Source organism: Engraulis encrasicolus, chromosome 22, assembly GCF_034702125.1.
Source record: "Engraulis encrasicolus isolate BLACKSEA-1 chromosome 22, IST_EnEncr_1.0, whole genome shotgun sequence".
NCBI classification, from domain to species: domain Eukaryota; kingdom Metazoa; phylum Chordata; class Actinopteri; order Clupeiformes; family Engraulidae; genus Engraulis; species Engraulis encrasicolus.
Window position 1 is genome coordinate 3,224,364 of NC_085878.1, and position 20,285 is coordinate 3,244,648.

Below are 20,285 nucleotides of genomic sequence, written 5' to 3' on the forward strand. Positions count from 1 at the left end.
TTAGTCATTGATGTTGTTTAATTACATAATGCCTCGCCACATGATCAATCCCAGCTGTCAAACAAACAGAAGTTCTCAACATCTCAAATTGCTCTATTGGACCCAGTGCCTTGTGTGTGAAGTGAGCAAGAGCTAGCAAGTGCCAGACGGTTTGCAAGCAAAGACACCTAAAAAATCAATACAAGAGACTGAATACAGATGTACGTACACAAGAACATCAGACGAGAGAGAAAGCTGCCATTGTCTGTCGGTGTGTCAGCTTCGCGCAATCACGCTCTCAGAGGTTATTGGGGAGCATCTATTTTTCTTTTTGTCCAAACGATGGCGAATGGGCCTACGCCTGCATGGTCGAGGTCCCAGTCCCTGGAAAAAAAAAAAAAAAAGATTCGGACTCATAAGCCATTTGCCATCCTCTTAAAACTTATGTGGCTTTCAAGGACTTTGTTCCAGTGATGTTCAGAGTCATGTTTTTCACACTGTATGTGCAGGGCTGGACTAGGGGAGAAATAGGGCCCGGGCACTTTTGGTTTACAGCCCCCACCCCCCCCCCCCCACCCCCCCCCCCCCCTCATAATCAGCGGCGCAGAATTTTTATTTTTTATTTTAGTTACATTTCTGAAAATAGGGGCCCACGAGGGTGCAGGGCCCACCAGGAAATGCCCGGTAAGCCAGATGGCCAGTCCAGCCCTGGTGTGAAGAGAAGAGAAGAGACGAGACTGAGTGAGTGAGTGACTGGTCTACTATTCTTCTGTTTTGAAAAGCCAACTTGCAAAAGGTCGGTGCCTGGCTTTTTCTTTCTGTGGGTGTTATAAAGAATCGCCTTGCCCTCTCTCATTCTCCCTAAACCAAGTAAGGCCAAAACGCTGATGTCTTTCAGAGGTGTTTGTAACCAGTGAAGCCTCTGCTTTTATTCCTTTGCCCCTCTTTATGGTTGCACACTGCCGCACGGCTCAACTGATACTCTTGAGGTCTGTGTGCCGTACCTGTTCTTCAGTGTGTGTGTGCGTGTGTGTGTGTGTGTGTGTTTGCACGGCACGCGCTCGACCCAAGACCATTGTAACTGTTAGTGTATGATAAGATGCTGCATGTTTGATGTCTAGGGTTAAGTCATTTCAGTCCTGGTCATTTTCAACAATTCTCTAGCCTTTTTAGATTTACAAAAACAAAGAGAATACTGTGGCATCTGTTGTACGAAGAAGTATCACATTTTTAAAAAGGCTATATCATTTGAAAAGCTGTAGAGAGCTTGTTGCACATTAACAATGCAGCACTCATAATGTCTTGAAACAATGTATGAATGTATTATTGCCTTACAGTCCACAGAATGTTGTACATTTTCCAAGATGCAGAAAACGTTGAGAACTCCGGTCTGACCTTGTGGTTGACTCTCATGGTCACACTTTATATTTTTTAAGAAAATAGATTGGTTTAATTGAATTTTCAGCATATTCCGCTCCGAATCACCGGAGTATAGATAATTTCCTCATCCACATCAATTAAAGACCCTCTGCTGGGCTTAGCTAAGGTCCGTGGCCCCGCTGGTGCCTGGCGGGATATGCCAGAATCTATTACACAAGCTTTGTTAAATGGGCCCTTCGCTTTTTTTTCTGCTGCCAAACTTGGAACTGTCTGGAAAAACACACACAGACATGTGCACAGTGCACACAGTACAAACACACACACACACACACACACACACACACACACACACACACACACACACACACACACACACACACACACACACACACACACACACACAGCATATTTTTTTTGTAGTGAAAATATGGAGGATGTAAAAATGCATGCAAGACAATACCCAAAATTGTATTTCTAAATGCAATATTTTCCCTTCCATGTCAAGTGCACAAAAAAGAGTGGTGTGTTTTTCTGCCTGAGTGTGTCGGTGTGGCCGGCGAGGGTGAGGGCTAGCCTGTGTGATTAGCAGTATCTATATAATGCATGAGTGCGTGCCTACAGAGCTAGCAGCAGGCTGGGCCAGGGTCTCTGTGGGGCGTCTTCTTTCATCCTACACGCCTCTGTTAGTGCCCGGCTCCACACCAGGTCATTTTATTGGCTTGGTTCATTCTGGGTTTTTTTTCCATGTTGTTTACGTTAAGAAGAAAATCGATTTCCATGTCCATGCCCATACTCATACTCACACCGACTCTTGACTTTTTCACTGTTTGCTTGGCTTAGTTTTTTTTTTTTTTCTTCTCACAGTTCATAAATATCAGAAACAGTACTGTGTTGTATGATTTTATAGTTGTCAAAAAATTTAAGCGTTATCAAGTTCTCTGGAGATGCATTAAAAAGTCTTGCCTATTCTGTTTGAATGTAATAAATAATAATATTTGTTGAATTAAAGCCCCATTATAACTATTAAAGACTTGCATATTGTATATTATTACATTTTTTTCTCAGTCGCCTTTATGCCAGCTGTGCAAATGGTATGCGATGTCCTAAATTCATAATTTAACCACCAATTTAAAAACTCAGTCATGAGCTACTTTTTTTCTCATGAATACTGCCAACAGGGATGCAAAGTCATATCACAGCTGTCAAAACAGAAATTAAAATTGACCGTGCAGAATTTATGGAAGAATTACCACCAAGAAATTGCTATAGCTTTAGATTTCAGCAAAACGTGAGGGTTTTTTTTCCCCTTTCTCTGTCGATAGACCTGGTGATATCCACAAGCTTTACAGGAGGTTGCCAGACGGAGACGCCACTCTGGTTATTTTTCCACCTTTTGTTGATGGGATGTATTCATCCCACATTTAAGTGCTTGGACGGCGGGCCCCCCCCATTCATATGTGTGTTCAACACTCTCCCATGGCCTCTCCCCATTTCAGGCATCAGAGAAAAAAAACATGTCACGACGACCTTTGACCTTCGCTGGCCCACATCCACTCTCCACCAGGAAGCCCAACACATGCCTGAACAATTAGCTTTCCAGCACCCAGATCAATTTGGCTGAAAGGGAAGAAGAAGAAGAGGGGGGAAAAAAGCGCCCGAGTCACCCAAGTTCAGGGAAAAAAAAGAGAAAGCAAAGACGAAAAAGTCCAGCAAAAGAAAGAAAAACAGGCACTCTGAGTGGCGACTGTAATGTCACTGAAATAAGAACCATTTGCAGCATCGTGTGGAAAACACCTTGTGGTTGGCTCTGTTTTTCTCTCATTTAAAACTTGTTAAAGTGGAGCGCGGGCCGGCTCAAATGGCTGACAAACGTCCACTGCTGCGGGCTGGTTGCTGGTCCATAGCACTGCATTGCATAGAGCCTGTTTATTGATTTGTGTCATGCATGTGTAAGTGGTCAGCATGACTCCGCTGACTTCAGTGGCTTTTCCTATTTTTCCGATGCCGTTCAGCTGGCCTGCACAGGTAACATCTGAAATTCCCCCGTGGAGACACAATTAGCCGCTTGGTGGACTGACACAGTCATTTCAAAGCAGTCTGAAAACACCTTGCCAATTTTCCTCCGAGTGCCTTGAAGTAGACGGCATCAAACAAACTGTACTGCTGCTTCGTTGGTGAAATTGTTGGTACCGCACATACACAGTATACTGAATTTTGCACCTTTCTGAGAGAGAGAGAGAGAGAGAGAGAGAGAGAGAGAGAGAGAGAGAGAGAGAGAGATTGACCACTATAAGTGGTCTGTCCACAGTTGGTTTTTATAATGAAGACTTTTCTTTCACTTCGACTATGTGGTTTGGAGTTGACCCTAAAAAAGCCATTTAGATACCCTAAAGCAAAGTCATACAAAAGGACATATTGCAAGAAATATAGACCTACAGTGACTAGAAAAAGTATGTGTGAATACAGATTTTATACCCAATTCACACAGAAATTAAAGACATTCCAAACGGTTCACACTTTGGAATGTCTTTCATTTTTGTGTGAATTGGGTAGAAAATCTGTTCTGATCCTTTTCTAATCCACAATAGTAAACAAAATACATTCTGCTTGAACTAACACTGCACAAAAACAGTTACATATATGTTTTCATTTTATTCTAGAATACAACAGGTAAGCATTCAAAGTGGGCGGTTGAAAAAGTAGCTATGTGAACCTTTAATATGGATTCAATAACTGTATGACCCTCATTCGACATCAATGACCCCAAGCAAATGTTTCCTCTAGATGATCAGACCTGTTCAATGGTCATTATGAATTTTGGATGTTTCCTCTTTTCAAAACTGTTTCAGTTCACCAATATTCTTGGGATGTCTGGTGTGAATGGCTCTCCTGAGATCTTGCCACAGCATCTCAATTGGGTTGAGGATAGGGTTGTGCCAGTGGTGTAGTCTACTTTTTTATGGTGGGTATACTGTATATTTGAGCATTTTTTGAAGTGGGTATACTGTATATCTTTGTGCTATTCAAAATAATGGATCAATCAATTTTAAGTGGGTATACTGAAATCCCTGAAATTTAGAAGTGGGTACTCCGTATACCCGCGTTCTACGTAGACTACACTACTGGGTTGTGCAATATATCGTATTTATATCGTGATATCAATATTGCTGTCAAACCATCAGATTTCATAATATCGATTTGAAACAATATTTTTGTCAAGTCTCTATACTGCCATAAGGTAGGTTACGCTAAGCACAATACATTCCCCTTCCACTTGAGCCATTGCGAGCACAGAGCAGACTTGCTACCCAACACTCATGCAGAGCACCACTGTGTGTTTCTCTATGGCCCTCCACTCACACTGCTGAAGGGAGGGAAGATTGTGAATTGTTTAGCGCAATTGTTTGTCTTCTAAAGAAATATCTTCTAAAAAAATCGTGATATTAATATTGACTGAAATAATCGTGATATTGATTTTTCTCATAATCGAGCAGCCCTAGTTGAGGACATGAACCTGTCTGGGTCACTGCAGACGTTTTACTGTATTTTCTTCTGTTGAAACCAAGGAGGTCTACAATGTTTTGCTAACGATCTGATTTTGCATTGCATTGGGTTGTTATCCTGTTGCATCACCAATCCTCTGTTGAACTTCAGTTGGTGGACAGGTGGTCTAGTTCAGTTTTCCTGTAGTATCACCTAATATCAGTGGGAATTCATCACGTCAGCGCTTTGAATAGTGCCCGAGGCAGCAAAACAGCCCCTAACCTGCCCTCTTAATCGTATTTTAAAGTTGGGATAGTTTTTTTTTAAATATAGATATTTGACAGGGCTTTTGTGCCTTTATTTTGTAACATGACAGTGAAGGGGAGACAGCAAACGAGTGGGGAGAGAGAGATGGGGAAAGACTGGAAAATGACCCGGGCCGGAATCGAAGCCTGGTCGCCAACGTATTAACCCAGTGCCCTAACGTTAGGCCACAGCAGGGTCATAGTTGGGATAGCTAATATTATGGTAATGAGCATGAAGCGGTTAGGCGAAAACCAATTGGAATATTCATATCTCCGAATGAATTCTGGTATGAACTACTAAAAATATTACACATTGCACCTTTAAACGTTTACATCCCCATGCTCCAATTAGCTCTAGGAAAAGTCATTAGCCAAGGGGTTAACATTTTTCCAGCTTGCAATGTGATGGCCCGTGTACATCAGGCGCTACCCAGGTGGGGTGGTTGAAGAAGTTTCGCCATGAATACGTTTTATTCGCTCTGGACACTGACATGTTTGATTCAGCTAATCACATTACAGCTCTGTCTTGACAGCCTGGGACATTCTTCGATATGAACGTTCCAATTGGTTTTTGCCGAACCGCGTCATAGCAAATTCGCTTAAGATTAGCTTGAATTTAATCGTCAGAATTCACTCCGGTCGCTAAAGAAGCTTCGCTCCCCGCAAATTCGCTCTGGTAGCTTTATTGGCCTTTCCTCCATAGAGAAATAATGACTTCCGCCGCGCAGGTTGCCTTGTTCGCCCTCAATGTACACGGGGCTTGACTGTTTACGTGTTGAAGCAATGAAAGCATGTATTGTATTGTATTGTATTGTATTGTATTGCAGCATTATCAGTACAGCAGAATGTGTGTATCTATTGTTGTGACTTTGAGGAAGATCAGAAAACATGTTATGCCCAGTTCATGCAGAAATCCAAATAATTCCAAAGTGTTCACATACTTTTTTCTAGCCACTGTATATTTATATATAAGATACTAATAAAGTTAGCTTAATTCATTTTTACATTGCATGAGCATGTCTAACATTATTTCTGTGCAATTTGGCATAACCTACAGTATGTATGACATACATTATGTCTACGTTGACGGAATAGAAAAAAGCCGTCATCATAAAAGCACATTATAATAGGGTCAGAACCGGATTAAGATGGCCTGGGGTCCCTTGGCTAAAGGTTGCTGTGGGCCCCCACGGAGGGCAAAATTCACTTAAAATGTACACAGACAGTGTAATAATTACGACCTAGGACATGTCTACCACCTGTACTCAACACGACAGATACATTTTTCAATACACAATTCTTCCATTTTTCACTTTTGGCCAATCAGGGGACCCCTGCCATATACGTATAGCCTGTGCATTAGTCCGGTGTTCTGCCAGATTTTCCTACATTGTAATATTTTCCTACGTAATATTGTTTACAGTAAAATACAAAACAGTAACACCAAACAGGGTGTTAGATTTACAAGATGAAAGATATGAAAATAAAATCGCATGGTCATGGATACAAGTACTACCAAAAACCTGTCTTTTTATTAAACTTTAGCAAAAGCGCTAGCAAAACCGCTAGCATAGCGAGTAAGTTAGCTAAGTTGCCAGGGTCACACTTCAATTTCTAAGAAACACATACAGAAATAATGATAATAAACACACACCTGTAGTGTAAATTGCAAATTAAAGTACTCTATTTATCTGTTCTCCGCTAATATTGCACAGTCTTAGGATCAGCTGGCGTTGACATTTCATGGTCTGACTCTGCGCATGCCCAATGGCAGTTTGTAGATTTATATGACATGTAGGAAGACTTTACAGAACACCGGTCCTGGATGGGGTGAGGTGGAAAGAGTACAGAAAATGTGTACTCAAGTAAAAGTATCTTTACTTTGCCTAAATTCTACTCAAGTACAAGTAAAAGTACCTATCTAAAAATCCACTCAAGTAAAAGTAAAAAAGTACTTCACTTAAAATGTAATTTGAGTAAAAGTACTTAGTTACTTTTAATTAGCTTTCCTCTTGAGAATGTCATGTTTATTTTTCTTGAATATCGTCCTCCATAACCTCTATCTCTTGCTTGGCACCAGCCATCATCCAATACATTGATACAAGATAGAAAAATATTGGAAATGCTGTGTGCCATCCTGCACAATCTTTCATTTACGGCGGATTGTGGCATTATTGTGCATGGCATTTTGTCTCTCAGTCAATTTTTTTTACTCGGTACTCAGGCCAGGTTCCAGTGTAATTGAGTAAAGTACTTGGGTCAAAATGTACTCAAGTACAAGTAAAAGTATTAATTAAAAAAATTACTTAAAAAGTACAAAGTATTCATAAAAGCTACTCAAGTACAATATTGAGTAAAAGTATTTAGTTACTTTTCCACCCCTTATACCGTATAAGCACCACCTGTCTTCCCCACTCAGCTGTAGCCACCTGTAGAAAAGTTGAAGAGAGACAGGACTTTGACAAGATCTGCCTCAGCACGCAGGGTGAAGCCACGACACACACACACACACACACACACACACACACACACACACACACACACACACACACACACACACACACACACACACACACACACACACACACGCACGGTCATTGCGCTGACGGTGAGGGCTTTGTCTACCACTCCTCCTTCCACTCCAATTCTCAACATCACTCTCTCTCTCTCTCTGTCTGTCTCTCTCTCTCCCTCTCCCCCTCTGTTTTACTCTCTTCTGCTCACTGGCCACTTTGATCTAAGGACAGTGGTAGCAAGTTCCCAAGGTCAGGCAGAGCCAGTTCACTAGTGGAGAGGAGAATAATACACACACACTCACTCACTCTCTCTCTCTCTCACACACACACACACACACACACACACACACACACACACACACACACACACACACACACACACACACACACACACACACACACACACACACACACACACACACACACACACACACACACACGAGTGCACACACACACACACACACACTCTCTCTCTCTCACAGACACAGACACACACATTCTGCACTTACACTTACACTTGCACGTACACACACACACACACACACACTCACATGTACTCACACACACATCACTGGCAAGCAGCACAGGGGACACGTCTCTCTCTCTTCTCGTCTCCGCTCCTTTCTCCGCTCCACTCTCCTCTCTCCCCACGTCTGAGCGAGCAGAGGCAGAGAGAGAGGCAGAGAGAGAGGCAGAGAGGCTGCGGCTGCCAATTAGTGCCAATCAGGTGAGCGCTGCGATGAGCTGCTGCTGGCCAGGCGGAAGGGGCCTGGGACCACCTGGACCACCGCTCTCCTCTCGCGCTACATCTGCCCTCGCGCTACATCTGCCCTCGCCTCACCTCCACTCCACTCCTCCTCTCCATCTTTCTCTCCTCACCCTCCTCTCCTCTCCACCCTACTCCACTGTCATCCACCCCCCACACCCTCTCTCTCTCTCTCACACACACACACACATATGCACTGTACTGACTCTACCTCACATCTCCCCTCCACCCGTTCCATCATATCCTTCGTTCTCCATCCTCCGACTGCCCCCCACCCCATAGATACAGACACACACACACACACACACACACACACACTATACTGACTCCACTTCACATCTGCCGTCCGCCCCTGTCCATCCTCTCCCTTTCGCCATCGTCCACCATCTCCACCTCCACCCCCCCACCTCACCTCACCTCATCTCCACCTCCACCTCCACATCCACCTTGCATCTGTCAGGTTCCAGCCCCCGGGTTTGAGGGAGCCAGTGGACAGTGGGGCGGGTGGATGGGCGATGTGGATGGATCTCTGGCATGTGTGTGTGTGTGTGTGTGTGTGTGTGTGTGTGTGTGTGTGTGTGTGTGTGTGTGTGTGTGTGTGTGTGTGTGTGTGCATGAAGCATCGAGGCGCATTGTGGTGCGGCGTTCATTGAGTTTCTCTGCGCTGATGGTTTATTCATGTCGAGCGACGCGGGCTAGATCGTGCCTTGGCCTCGCGGCTACGCAAAAAAGGGGGCTTGCAAAGAGAAGAGCGCGGAGCGGAGCGGTGAGACTTGACCGCGAGCGAGTGAGTGAGCGAGCCGCAAAACCCACAGCCTCAGCCCGAGAGCCGAGTGAGCAGCGTGTGAAAGATCCAAGGCTCTTTCACGGAAAATTGTGCCTGATCTGCACGTTTAATAATGCATCGCTGGGGTTTTTGTTATGCTAAAAAGTTGTCTTTTAGCCGTGGCAGGGGGACACTAATGCCACCTGACAGTCTCTCCCCGCAGTCTCTGGTGTGACTTCAAGACGAGCCGCAAGGAAGGTGCCAGTTGATTGACAAGGACAAAAAGAGGTGTAATCCCAGTCATGTTTTTGAATTGTCAACCAGAGCAATGGGATTTGAAAACCGAGGCTGAGACCATGACTTTGAATACAAGAGCTAAGGACTTAAAGATGACAACTACGATTAAAATATCCAGGAAAGTCACTTAAAGTGTCAAGGTAGGAGATGCTCTCACCGAGTAAAACATTAAATTATTTATCACGTTGGGGCCTTCGTCCTATTTCAAGGCCACATTTTGCTGCTGTGGTGTTGCATCTTTTTTTTTTTTTCAGTGAAGTTACTTTGTCATTGATCTAAAAAGAAAGGGAAAAAATGTCAAAACATACAGGAACACACTGCCACTTGTTCCATAAAAAAAAAAAAATCAGCACATATCAACAAGCCCAAAACATGTCTGGAATAAAAAAATTCAAACAACTAACATCTCTGTTTTATTTACAATAGGATAGATGATAGTACTGAAATGTTGCTACTTTGACAACTTCAGAGATGGCAACCTGAATACGCATGGGCAGACCACATATGGATAATACATTATGAGGAATAGACTACCAAGCATGAGAGATACTGCAGTCAGGTGAGTCACACAGAGAAAGACAGAAAACTGCTATAGCCTCTAAAAAAAAGTGTTCATACAAGTGTTCCCTCACTCACTCTCTCTCCCTCCCTCCCTCACTATAACTCACTCACTCATTCGGTCCCTTAGTGCGGCTATCACAGCCATCACTCTGCTTATCCAAACACAAAAGTCTGCTATACTCTGATGGGGATCTGTGGCCGTTATACCAAAAAGCAAGAGCTCTGAAGTCAGATTATGTTATCTTGACATGAGCCAGCACCGAGGTCACAGAGATCGGTGAGAGCGAGCGAGCGATCGCAGCGCAGCGCAGGGACGGCAGGCACGGCTTCCAGAAACTACCTTCTGCTGTGCTTACAGTACATGAAGGCCTCTCGTCCCTCCTCCATGCCGCGCGGTGCGGGGCGGTGCTGTGCGATGCGGGGCTGTGCTGTGTTGTGCTGTGCCGGAGCCCTTGGCAACTCCCCCACACCTCCAGATGGGACCAATTTGCAGCAGGCAAGGCGAGGTTATACCAGAGGCCTGGACCAAGGCCTTGGGTGAAATTATTTAAGGCTCTCCTGAATGTGGCAGCAGTGGTGCAGTGGAAACGTCCGACATCAATTAACCGAGGGGATGTGCAGCAAGAGAGCGGGTGGGTGGGTGTGGGTCTGGGCATGGCATTGCACCCCCCCCACCACCACCACCACTTTACCAATCCCATAATCCTTTGTGGGTGGGCAGGAGATGCCCAGGTGCACCCTATAAACCAACACGACTCTCTTCCTCTTGCTATCTCTCTTTCTCTCTTCCTTTCTTCATCTCCCTTACTTTTCATTCTATTTTCTCTCTTTTTTTGTCTATCTTAGTGGTTTGCCATCCTACAGAAATCTCTTGCTTTCTCTCCCTTATCTTCTTCTTCACGTCTCTCACTCTCTCTCTCTCTCTCTCTCTCTCTCTCTCTCTCTCTCTCGTCGTTCTCTATATTGGTGGTTTGCCACGCGCTAAACAAAAACACGTTTTCTTGGTTCAGAGAGCATTGTATTATTGAGCAGGCCCAACACCTACAGAATAGCTCACCTTTTCAGCTCGACTGTTAGAGAAATATTCACTAAAATGCAACATAGTGAACGACAAATGATCCCTTCCTCCCCAAAGAGCTTATCCATTTTATAACAATGAGTGTAAAAAGTGTGTGTGTGTGTGTGTGTGTGTGTGAAAAGTTGTGTTCTAAATACCAGCCATGTTCTGAAACTAGGGCAGGCCGTACAAGGGGAAGTCCCAGACTGGAGATGCATACAATCCAGGAGGTACAGGCTACGTCCAATAAACACACACAACATATCTGATGCAATGGAATATGATACACTGTTTTGGGATATACTGGTATTCAAAGCATCACCATATTAGTGTAATAAAGTAAATAAATCTTAAAATCATAATTTATATTCACCTATTTTTATGAATAACATTCTTCATTTTCTAATTATGATGGATGATGATGATGGCATAATTATTATTATTGTTAATGATAACCGCACTAAACTAATATGAATAACAATCATCATCATAACCATAATAAATCAAGGTCATATTGCAAATGTCCAAGCAGGCATATCACTGGCATAACCACATTCATACGCTGCAGGTAACCACTCCACTCCACACGCACACACACACACACACACAAAGAGAAAGAGATAAACCCATGATCCACATTCCTCTCAGCCCCCCCTCTCTCTCTCTCAAAAAAAAAAAAAAAAAAAAAAAACCCGACCACGCTAGTATAAGGAAATAAGCACCTGTCATGTGCCAAGTGAAGTGTTAAGTGCACAAATTGTGGAGGCAGGCAGGCAGGGGTGATGTTTCCGCAGGGGCGACAGCCAGGCAGCTCGGGGTCCGTGTGCCATGTCTAGCCCTTCGCTGGCACATCGTGTGGATCCACCACCAGCAGCAGCAGCAGCAGCAGCAGCAGCAGTAGTCCCCCAGCCTTTCGCCGTGGCTTAAGGGGCAGAATGGCAACAATTATTTACTGCCTGCCCGCCTCATTTCCCCCAACGCGTCCTGGCTGGCTCTCTGCTGCATCCACCCACCACCACGCCGGGCCACGGGGCTCGATTTCCACCCTCCGTGTGAGTGTCATCACCAGAGGGGGCCGCAGTGGCAAAACAATCTCCGGAAAAACATTTAGATCATTTATTCAGTGTCGTCTCCTGACAAAATCGCTCTCGCACCATGTTCTGGGCCTATAGTCCTGAGCTGCGCTGCGCTGCCTGCCGCCCCTAGGTTAGCAGCCATGTAATGGACACAGGCCATTGAGGCTACGCTGAGTAACGTATAGGGCACCACTGGACGCCTGTGCTGTTGTCATGGAGGCGTTTTCGTGGTGTAACACTAACACCTTCTGAGGGTAAAAGCCCCACTGTGGGTGAAAGTGAAAATGAACCTCAAATTGACCAGGCTGGAGGCTGCGGAGGCTGGAGGCTGAGAGCTGGGGCGAAGGACTGCGAAGCGCTGTGTGCTGGATGCAGCAGGCACGGCACAGTACAGCACAGCACAGCATGGCACGGCACGGCACGCATACTATACGCAGCTGCAGCGGGTTTAGTATCATGTAATGTGACAGCACAACACATTCGCCTCCGTTGTAGTGAGCAGCACAGCAATGGGCATGCATAGGGCAACAATGGGCATGCATAGGGCAACAATGGGCATGCATAGGGCAACAATGGGCATGCATAGCACAACAATGGGCATGCATAGGGCAATGAGACTGAGAAGAATGAGAAACAGTGAGAATGTTCATAGGGGTAATAATTAGCAAAGAATTCAAAATGTTAAATTGTTATTTATACTCATCTATCACGTATTGCTACTGTTATCACTGGTCCATCACTGTCACTCACCAATGTTAAAATGCTCAGTTAGGCTATTATTTATTACTTCATCACTTTACTGTTATTGGTCGATCACTGTTACTTGTCCTGTCTTGCACTTTGACGTCAGTCTGTAAATGTCAGTTCGTAAACGTAATTTCAATTTCCCTGGATGACTTGTGCATATGAAGAAACTGACAATAAAAGCTGACTTGACTTGATACGTGATTGATAAATAATCCGTCAAGGAAGTAAGTAACAACTGATAGCTTACTTACATGTTATCTGCTGCATGGACCAGTCCACATTTTTGTCAAACTGAAGAATTTTATAAGTAATTCAAATCATCGCTGAATGGTTTCCAATGTCTTAAATTAGCAGTCCACTCCACCTAGTGGATGAACACTTGACAGACTACAGTGCTCACAGAATGTTCTTTAAAAAAAAAAAAAATCATTATCATCAAGGATTTGCTGCGGAAAAGGAAACAGTTCACAGAAGAAATAGACCATTGATAAATTGTATTGTAGACCTATTAGATGTAGATCTATTGTAGATCTATTAGATCTATTTTCAGAGCAAGGAGATCTTAAAGGGAAATTGGAGGGTATGTTTACAGCCAATGGGATGATGTGATTTCAAATCCTTTACATTATGTTTCTGACCATAATACTGAATCACTTTGAGCAACTAATTGTGTTTAACCGATGGGCTCCCAAGGCTTAGCATATTCAGTGCTAAATATTAATATTTGGTGATATTTTGAGTGTCAATACATTAGTGTGCTGTCAAGGAATACACACATATTGAAAACACATAAATAAAATATTGAGTAGCCTACTTAATTTTCTCTTTTGATTTCTGCACAATTTGTGTGGTACAAACTAGAGTCCATAATTTTCTAGGAACTCTGAGGTATCATCCAATCTATGCACATAAGTGGGAAGAACTCAATCATTTGTATTCAACCATTCAACCCACCCATGCTTTACATTTTATACTCTGTCTGGTTGCAGTGAATATTTGTTGTAAAATAGAAATGATTAAATATATTATATAAATAAATAAAAAACAAAGAACAGGCTTAATCAGCCAACTGATATTTTATGAACATGTAGGGTACTTGACACAGCTCAATAACAACAATACTAATACTACTAATAGACTCAATAAAACATTTGCCATTACTGAGTGAGGATATTTCAGATGAGGTGTTTTGTGGAGGCTCTTTCCCAATAAAACGTATAATGAGCAGCTTACGCCACCTAGTGGAAATGTAGGCTATGGCTCACACTCTGTAAAATTGGAACTGGGCAGAACTTACACAAGTCACAATGGTCGGTATTTATCATGCTTGATGTAGTATAACAGGCAATTATGCCAGGCCATTTTTCGAGATGTTTCATTTCTTTAATTGTAATTATCCTGAAGGACCATCTGTTTTGCAGCCAGAGAACAAATCAATTTTTTTGTGGTCTTTTTGACTTTATTTATTATAGGACAGTGAAGGTGGTGACAGGAAGCGAGTGGGCCGGCAAAGGACCCGGGCCGGGAATCGAACCCGGGTCAGCTGCATAGACAAATGCCCTACCGTTTGGCCATGGCAGGGCCCAGAGAACAAATCTAACAGTTACTTGAATGTCTGGAGTGGTGGCTTGCAATTCCTCCAGTGACTGTCTTACAATTGAATGGTGATGCTGTCTCTGTCTCTGTCTCTCCCTCTCCCTCACCCTCCCTTGTTCAAATATAAGGTATTTGAGTAGTAAGCCAACTTCATTGACACTGTTACTGTTGGTGGCTAAACAGACACATTGTGAAAGCAACTGTGTGCTTGGCAGAAGCGACTTTTGTAATGTTTTGTAATGAAATGAAAATGAATGAATTGAAATGAAAAATGGTTTATTTGATAGAGGGACCATGCAAATTGATGAACAATTGGTATTTAAAAAACACATCAATGTAAAATACATCAATGTAAATATTCCAGAATTAGCAAAGGCAAAGCAGCTAATGATGTTGTCCCTACAACACTAACACAAAAACAAAGTAGGCCTATACAAAGCACAGGTAGAACCCGGGTCAGCCGCATGGCAGGCAAGTGCCCTACCGGTTGGCCACAGCAGGGCCTTTCACCAGTCTATTCTAACCCAACTTCATGCCCCATCAACGTATCACATTAGCCTATAGCAGTGGTTCCCAACCTATGGGTCGGGACCCAACCTATGGGTCGCCAAAGATCCACAGAGTGTCGCAAAGCCTTCTTGATTTTAAATATGTTGAATAAATGACAAAGCATTTATTTAAATAATATATGCATAGAAGCAACAAAATGTAAATGTAAACATTTATTCTATATTTGACCAAAAAGGAATAAAATAACTCAAATGAGTTTTCGCAGGAAAAAGAGGGTATCATGTGACTCCCTCTCGTGCAGGCGTGCGCACGGTTGGGTCACAAAGCTTACAATGGTAAAAACATGGGTCCCTGAAAAAAAAAGGTTGGAACCACTGGCCTACAGTACTCGTGTTAGAAATGGATAGAGCAGGGATGTCAAACTCAGGCCCGGGGGGCAAATTTGGCCCGCGGAGCCATTTTATTCGGCCCGCGAGATCATTTCAAATGTGTATTACATTTGGCCCACATACACCATTAATGTATAGGGTAACATGACTTGAACATGAAATTAGCTGTCACAGGATGTGCAGACACATTTTAACTAACAAATATTATGGGAAAGAGTGTATGTGAAATTTTAACTATGAGTATGAAGTGCATGCATGCACAATTTTAGTCCATTTTTCAAAATAATTGTTGAGTTCGGCCAGCGACTTTGTTCCAGATTTTGATTTCGGCCTTCAGTCAATTTGAGTTTGACACCCCTGGATAGAGGATGGATAGATTCACCTGCTCAGAGGCTACGACACCCTCCTCCGCCCAGGGACCAGGAAAGATTCACCAGTTCTAAGGGCAGAATGTTACTAGCCTGATTATCATCGACTTTCAAATCTCTTTGAGACTTTGTCTGAGGAAGAGCATAACAATTAACATTTCCCAAACAGCATGGTTGAGCCGCGTCCCTTGATTTGCAACTGGTTGTTTGCTTATCGACAAAGTGGGAGGAGTTCCCGATTTTTCTGGAGCACAGAAATGATATTTGTATTTCTAGAAGCAACACTGAAGGTGTTGTGTCACTAGGAGGGCCCAGCCTGTCTAGAACCTCTGTTCTGGGACCAGGAGAGACTTACTTAACTTGAGGGCACAATGTTGAGACTGCCGTTTTTCTGGTAGGCCTACAGCTCGACAAAGCGTGACTCGGCCGCCACTTTTTGAATAGACACAGCTCAACCGTAAAGCAAAAAGTGGCGGCCGAGTCACGCTGTGTCGAGCTGAAGGCCTCCCAGAAAACCGTCAGTGGAAAAGCAGCTAACGTTGCCTCTAGCCTGGGACCAGGACAGATTCACCTGTTCTGAGGCTAGAATGTCACCTCTGCCCTAGGACCAGGAGACTGTTATGTGGGCAGAATAACATTTCTGTCCCGGGACCAGGGGAGACTCTGCTGTCAAGAGGGCAGAATGTTACCACTGCCCTGGGACATAGCCATAGGCAGACCAGGCAGTCGCCTAGTGGGCCCAATATCTAGGGAGCACCAGCTAATGTCCAAAAGTCCCACAGAATGAGAATGTGAAGTGAAATAAAACATACATGACAGATTTTCCTACAGTGTAATATTTTCCTATGTAATATTGTTTACAGTAAAATACAAAACAGTAACAACAAACAGGGTGTTAGATTTACGAGATGAAAGATATAAAGATATAAAGATGAAAGATATAAAGTCATACTTAATCACTGATTCACTCACACCACTCCAGAAAATCAACTTTGGCCTTAGGTGTATGTTTAGGGTCACTGTAATCATGGAAAGCAACACAATGAAAATCAATGGAGTTCAATGAGAGATGGTGACATATTGGCTATTCGTAGAGCAATACTTTTTTAACTTCATGATGCAATCAATGATAAAAGCCCTCACACACCAGCAGCATGCATGCAGCTCCACATAAGAGCTCTATCCCTCCCATGTTTGACTTTAGGCACCATGTATTTTTTCCAAATTCTTCACCTTTAACACCAAAGAAGTCTCTCCCACTATCCTGTCTCAAAAAAGCCAGCCAAGAGTATGTCAGGCCTAATTCTGACAAAAATGAAGGCTAATGGGACTCTGCAGTCAAGATCCCAAGATCAACCATTTTAGAACTGATAGCATCAAAACTGTATGGTGTTGGAGATGAAGAATATGAAAAAAGAGAAATGGTGCCTAAAGTGAAACATGGTACGGATACAGCTCTTATGAGGAGCTGCATGCATGCTGCAGGTGTTTGAGGGCTTTTATCATTGATTAAATCATGAAGTTAAACATGTATTGCTCTACGAATAGCCAATATGTCACCATCTACACGGCCTACAGGGCTGAGGTGGCGGCATTGTCAACCTGGTGTGTGGATAACAATCTACTCCTGAATGTCAGCAAAACAAAGGAGTTGATCATGGATTTCCGGAGGATACAACACCAGCCACACCAGCCAATTTACATCGCTGATACTGCAGTGGAGAGGGTTAAGAGCTATAAATTCCTAGGAGTCAACATCAAGGAGGATCTCAGCTGGTCTCATCACATCAATTGCATCACTAAGACGGCTAGACAGCGACTGTTTTTTCTGAGACGGCTGCACAGATATGGAATGGAGAGTAGGATACTGGCCAACTTCTATCTGTACAATCGAAAGCATTTTAACTGGTAATTCACAGCCTGGTATGGTAACACCACTGCCCAAGACAGGAGAGACCTCCAGCGAGTCATCAAATCTGCCTAACGGACAATCAAATCAGATCTACCCAACATCCAGGATCTTTACAATCAGCGGTGTCTGAGGAGGGCCAAACGAATTATAGCTGATCCGCACCACCCCAGATACACACACTTGACCCTTCTACCATCTGCCCGGAGATACAGGTGCTTACGTGCTCACACCAGCCGACTCAGGGACAGCTTCTTCCCTCAATGTATCAGACTGTTGAATTCAAAAACACCAACATAGGAAGGAATCCACTCATCACATCTCCCCTTTCTCCAACCTGCCTTTTTTCTACAAAAAATGCAGCTTTCAACTTTTTAAATATATATTTTTTCCTTCTTTTTTTTGCCTTTTTAACATTCTTTTTAACATTTCTTGGAACTCCCAGAGCAGGGAAGCTTTTCATTGTATATATATGTTTCATATACCACTGATTCTTGAGAAAGTGGCTAAAACAGGTTGTAATGTTGACAGAAAAAAACAAAGTGAATTACAAAATTATATGGTATATCTTCGTAGACTAAGGTCTTGGCTTTTCAGAAATGCACAAGGCCAATCTCCCCATTATGTATTTTTTCAGAAATCAGGCTTTTCTCCGATCATACCTTGTTTTTTGTCAACACCGTCAGACACAATTAAAAGTTATTAAAATTATATTAACATTAATGTAATACAATACTATTAAAACCCCCGACGGTGTTAACAGTTTATGGTTGGGACAGTACCAGTGTCCAAACAAATTAACAAATTGAGGACAAAATAATAAACTTACAGGAGCTTCAGTGATGGTGAAGTAGACAGTAGAGCTAAAGGTTTGAAAAGGGGTCCTCAGTAATGAAAATTACCTTGTGCATACCTGATTTTATTGTCTTTTAGAAAAAATCTGACGGTGGTGACCAATATGCTGGACACATTTTGAGCAATCAGTAAATAATAGTAAATATTGTTTTACATCCACTATGTGCACATCTGTAGAACCACTTTAATATGGTCTTCCACATCATGGTGATATTGATAGTTCAATTCTGTTAGTGATTTTTGTATTTTAAGTCAATTGAAATGATGATGCCAGTCCTTAGGACATGCGTTTTTACAGGGTGTGGACAGGTTTATAGCCATGAAAAGTAATAAAATTACACTTAAATATTTCAAACAACTGTGTATTCGTGTGACAGACCCCTTGGCCATTACCTGGGTTCATTTTGTTTGTGAAAATTTAGTTGATTTTCAACAGAATTAATATTTTACTGCAGGGACATGTTTTTGCCAAACTTTCAAGAATCAGTGATATACATGACAAATAAAATATCTTGTATCTTGTATCTCTCATTGATCTTCATTGTTTTTCATTGTGTTGTTTTCCATGATTACAATGACCCTAAACATACACCTAAGGCCAAAGTTGATTTTTCTGGAGAGGTGAGAGTGATTCAGTGATTAAGTATGACACCCGATCTGCGTATTTGAAGTGTTTTGAAGTGACTTATCTGCTCATTTTCACATTATGTTCGATAGGCGACAAAACTTTTGTCTTGTGAAAATCTGCCCTGTCTGTGTTCATTAAAGGGTCAATCTTTCTTTGGTGCATGAAATTTATTTTTGTACATGTATTTTCATTCGGGAGGGTTGTAGCTTTCATATGAGTGACTTCTGAAGCCAAGTGATTAATTGAAAGTCAGGTTATTAGCTGTTATTCCAAACAGATGGATAGGTGACAACTCTTTTGGAGACGGGTGTAGAACCCATCAGTGTCCATGTCATTGATTGTGTTGTGTTCCACGGTCAGAATAAGGGTGTTTGGTCTGTGAAAGAAAGTGATCAGATTTAGAAGTCTTGTGTTACAGCTAGGCAGTTTAGCCGTGGTACCTGTTCCAAAGGTCTGTGAACCTGTGTACTGTTAATCCAGTTATCCAGACAGAGGGGGGATGAGTATGTTGTCACTCCTGATAAATAAATCAGGGTACAGGATTTTGACATATGGCTTACTATGACATGACGGATTAGGTGACAAGTCCTTTGAGACAGCAGGGCTTAGAACTCCAGTATACAGGCCTATATGTATATGAGGAAAATGTGTGGAGGCAGAGGGAAAAAAGAACAAAACATGAAAATCTGTTTCATTAGCTCACTATCTGAAATTTGGATTAAGCATGTATGCATAAATCTTCGTTCTCACAGGAGAACGGGCTTCTCGAGATTGTGCGGCTCTCGCAGGAGAACGGCTGTGGTGGACCGATCATTAAAGTGCTTCACGAGGTCCGCGCTCAAGAAAATGAGATTAGTTGGATTACGCAGCGTATAGGTCAAGATCACTGGCCGTGGTGCTGAAGTACTGCCAAGCCCAAGAAATGTCTACGCGGTAAACATTCTCGAGGCTGGCGGGAGTACGGGGCACCACTGGGAGCTTGGGCAGTATCTGTCTGCGCCTACAGATCTGTGCGAGGTCTGAGTGAACACCCCCGGGCTGATGATGGTCAGAGAGCAATGGAGCAAGGTGCTAGGGCTGGACGTCTGATGAATCAA

The 20,285-nt window shown here is 43.0% G+C and overlaps 1 long non-coding RNA gene across 1 annotated transcript in view; it reads right to left on the bottom strand.

The window, feature by feature from the left end:
- The window catches only part of LOC134438582 (uncharacterized), a 25,957-nt gene continuing 5,672 nt past the window's right edge, over nt 1–20,285 (bottom strand). The window contains exon 3 of the long non-coding RNA XR_010032627.1: nt 1–363. This is a non-coding gene — a long non-coding RNA (uncharacterized LOC134438582). The remainder of the gene's footprint in view (nt 364–20,285) is intronic.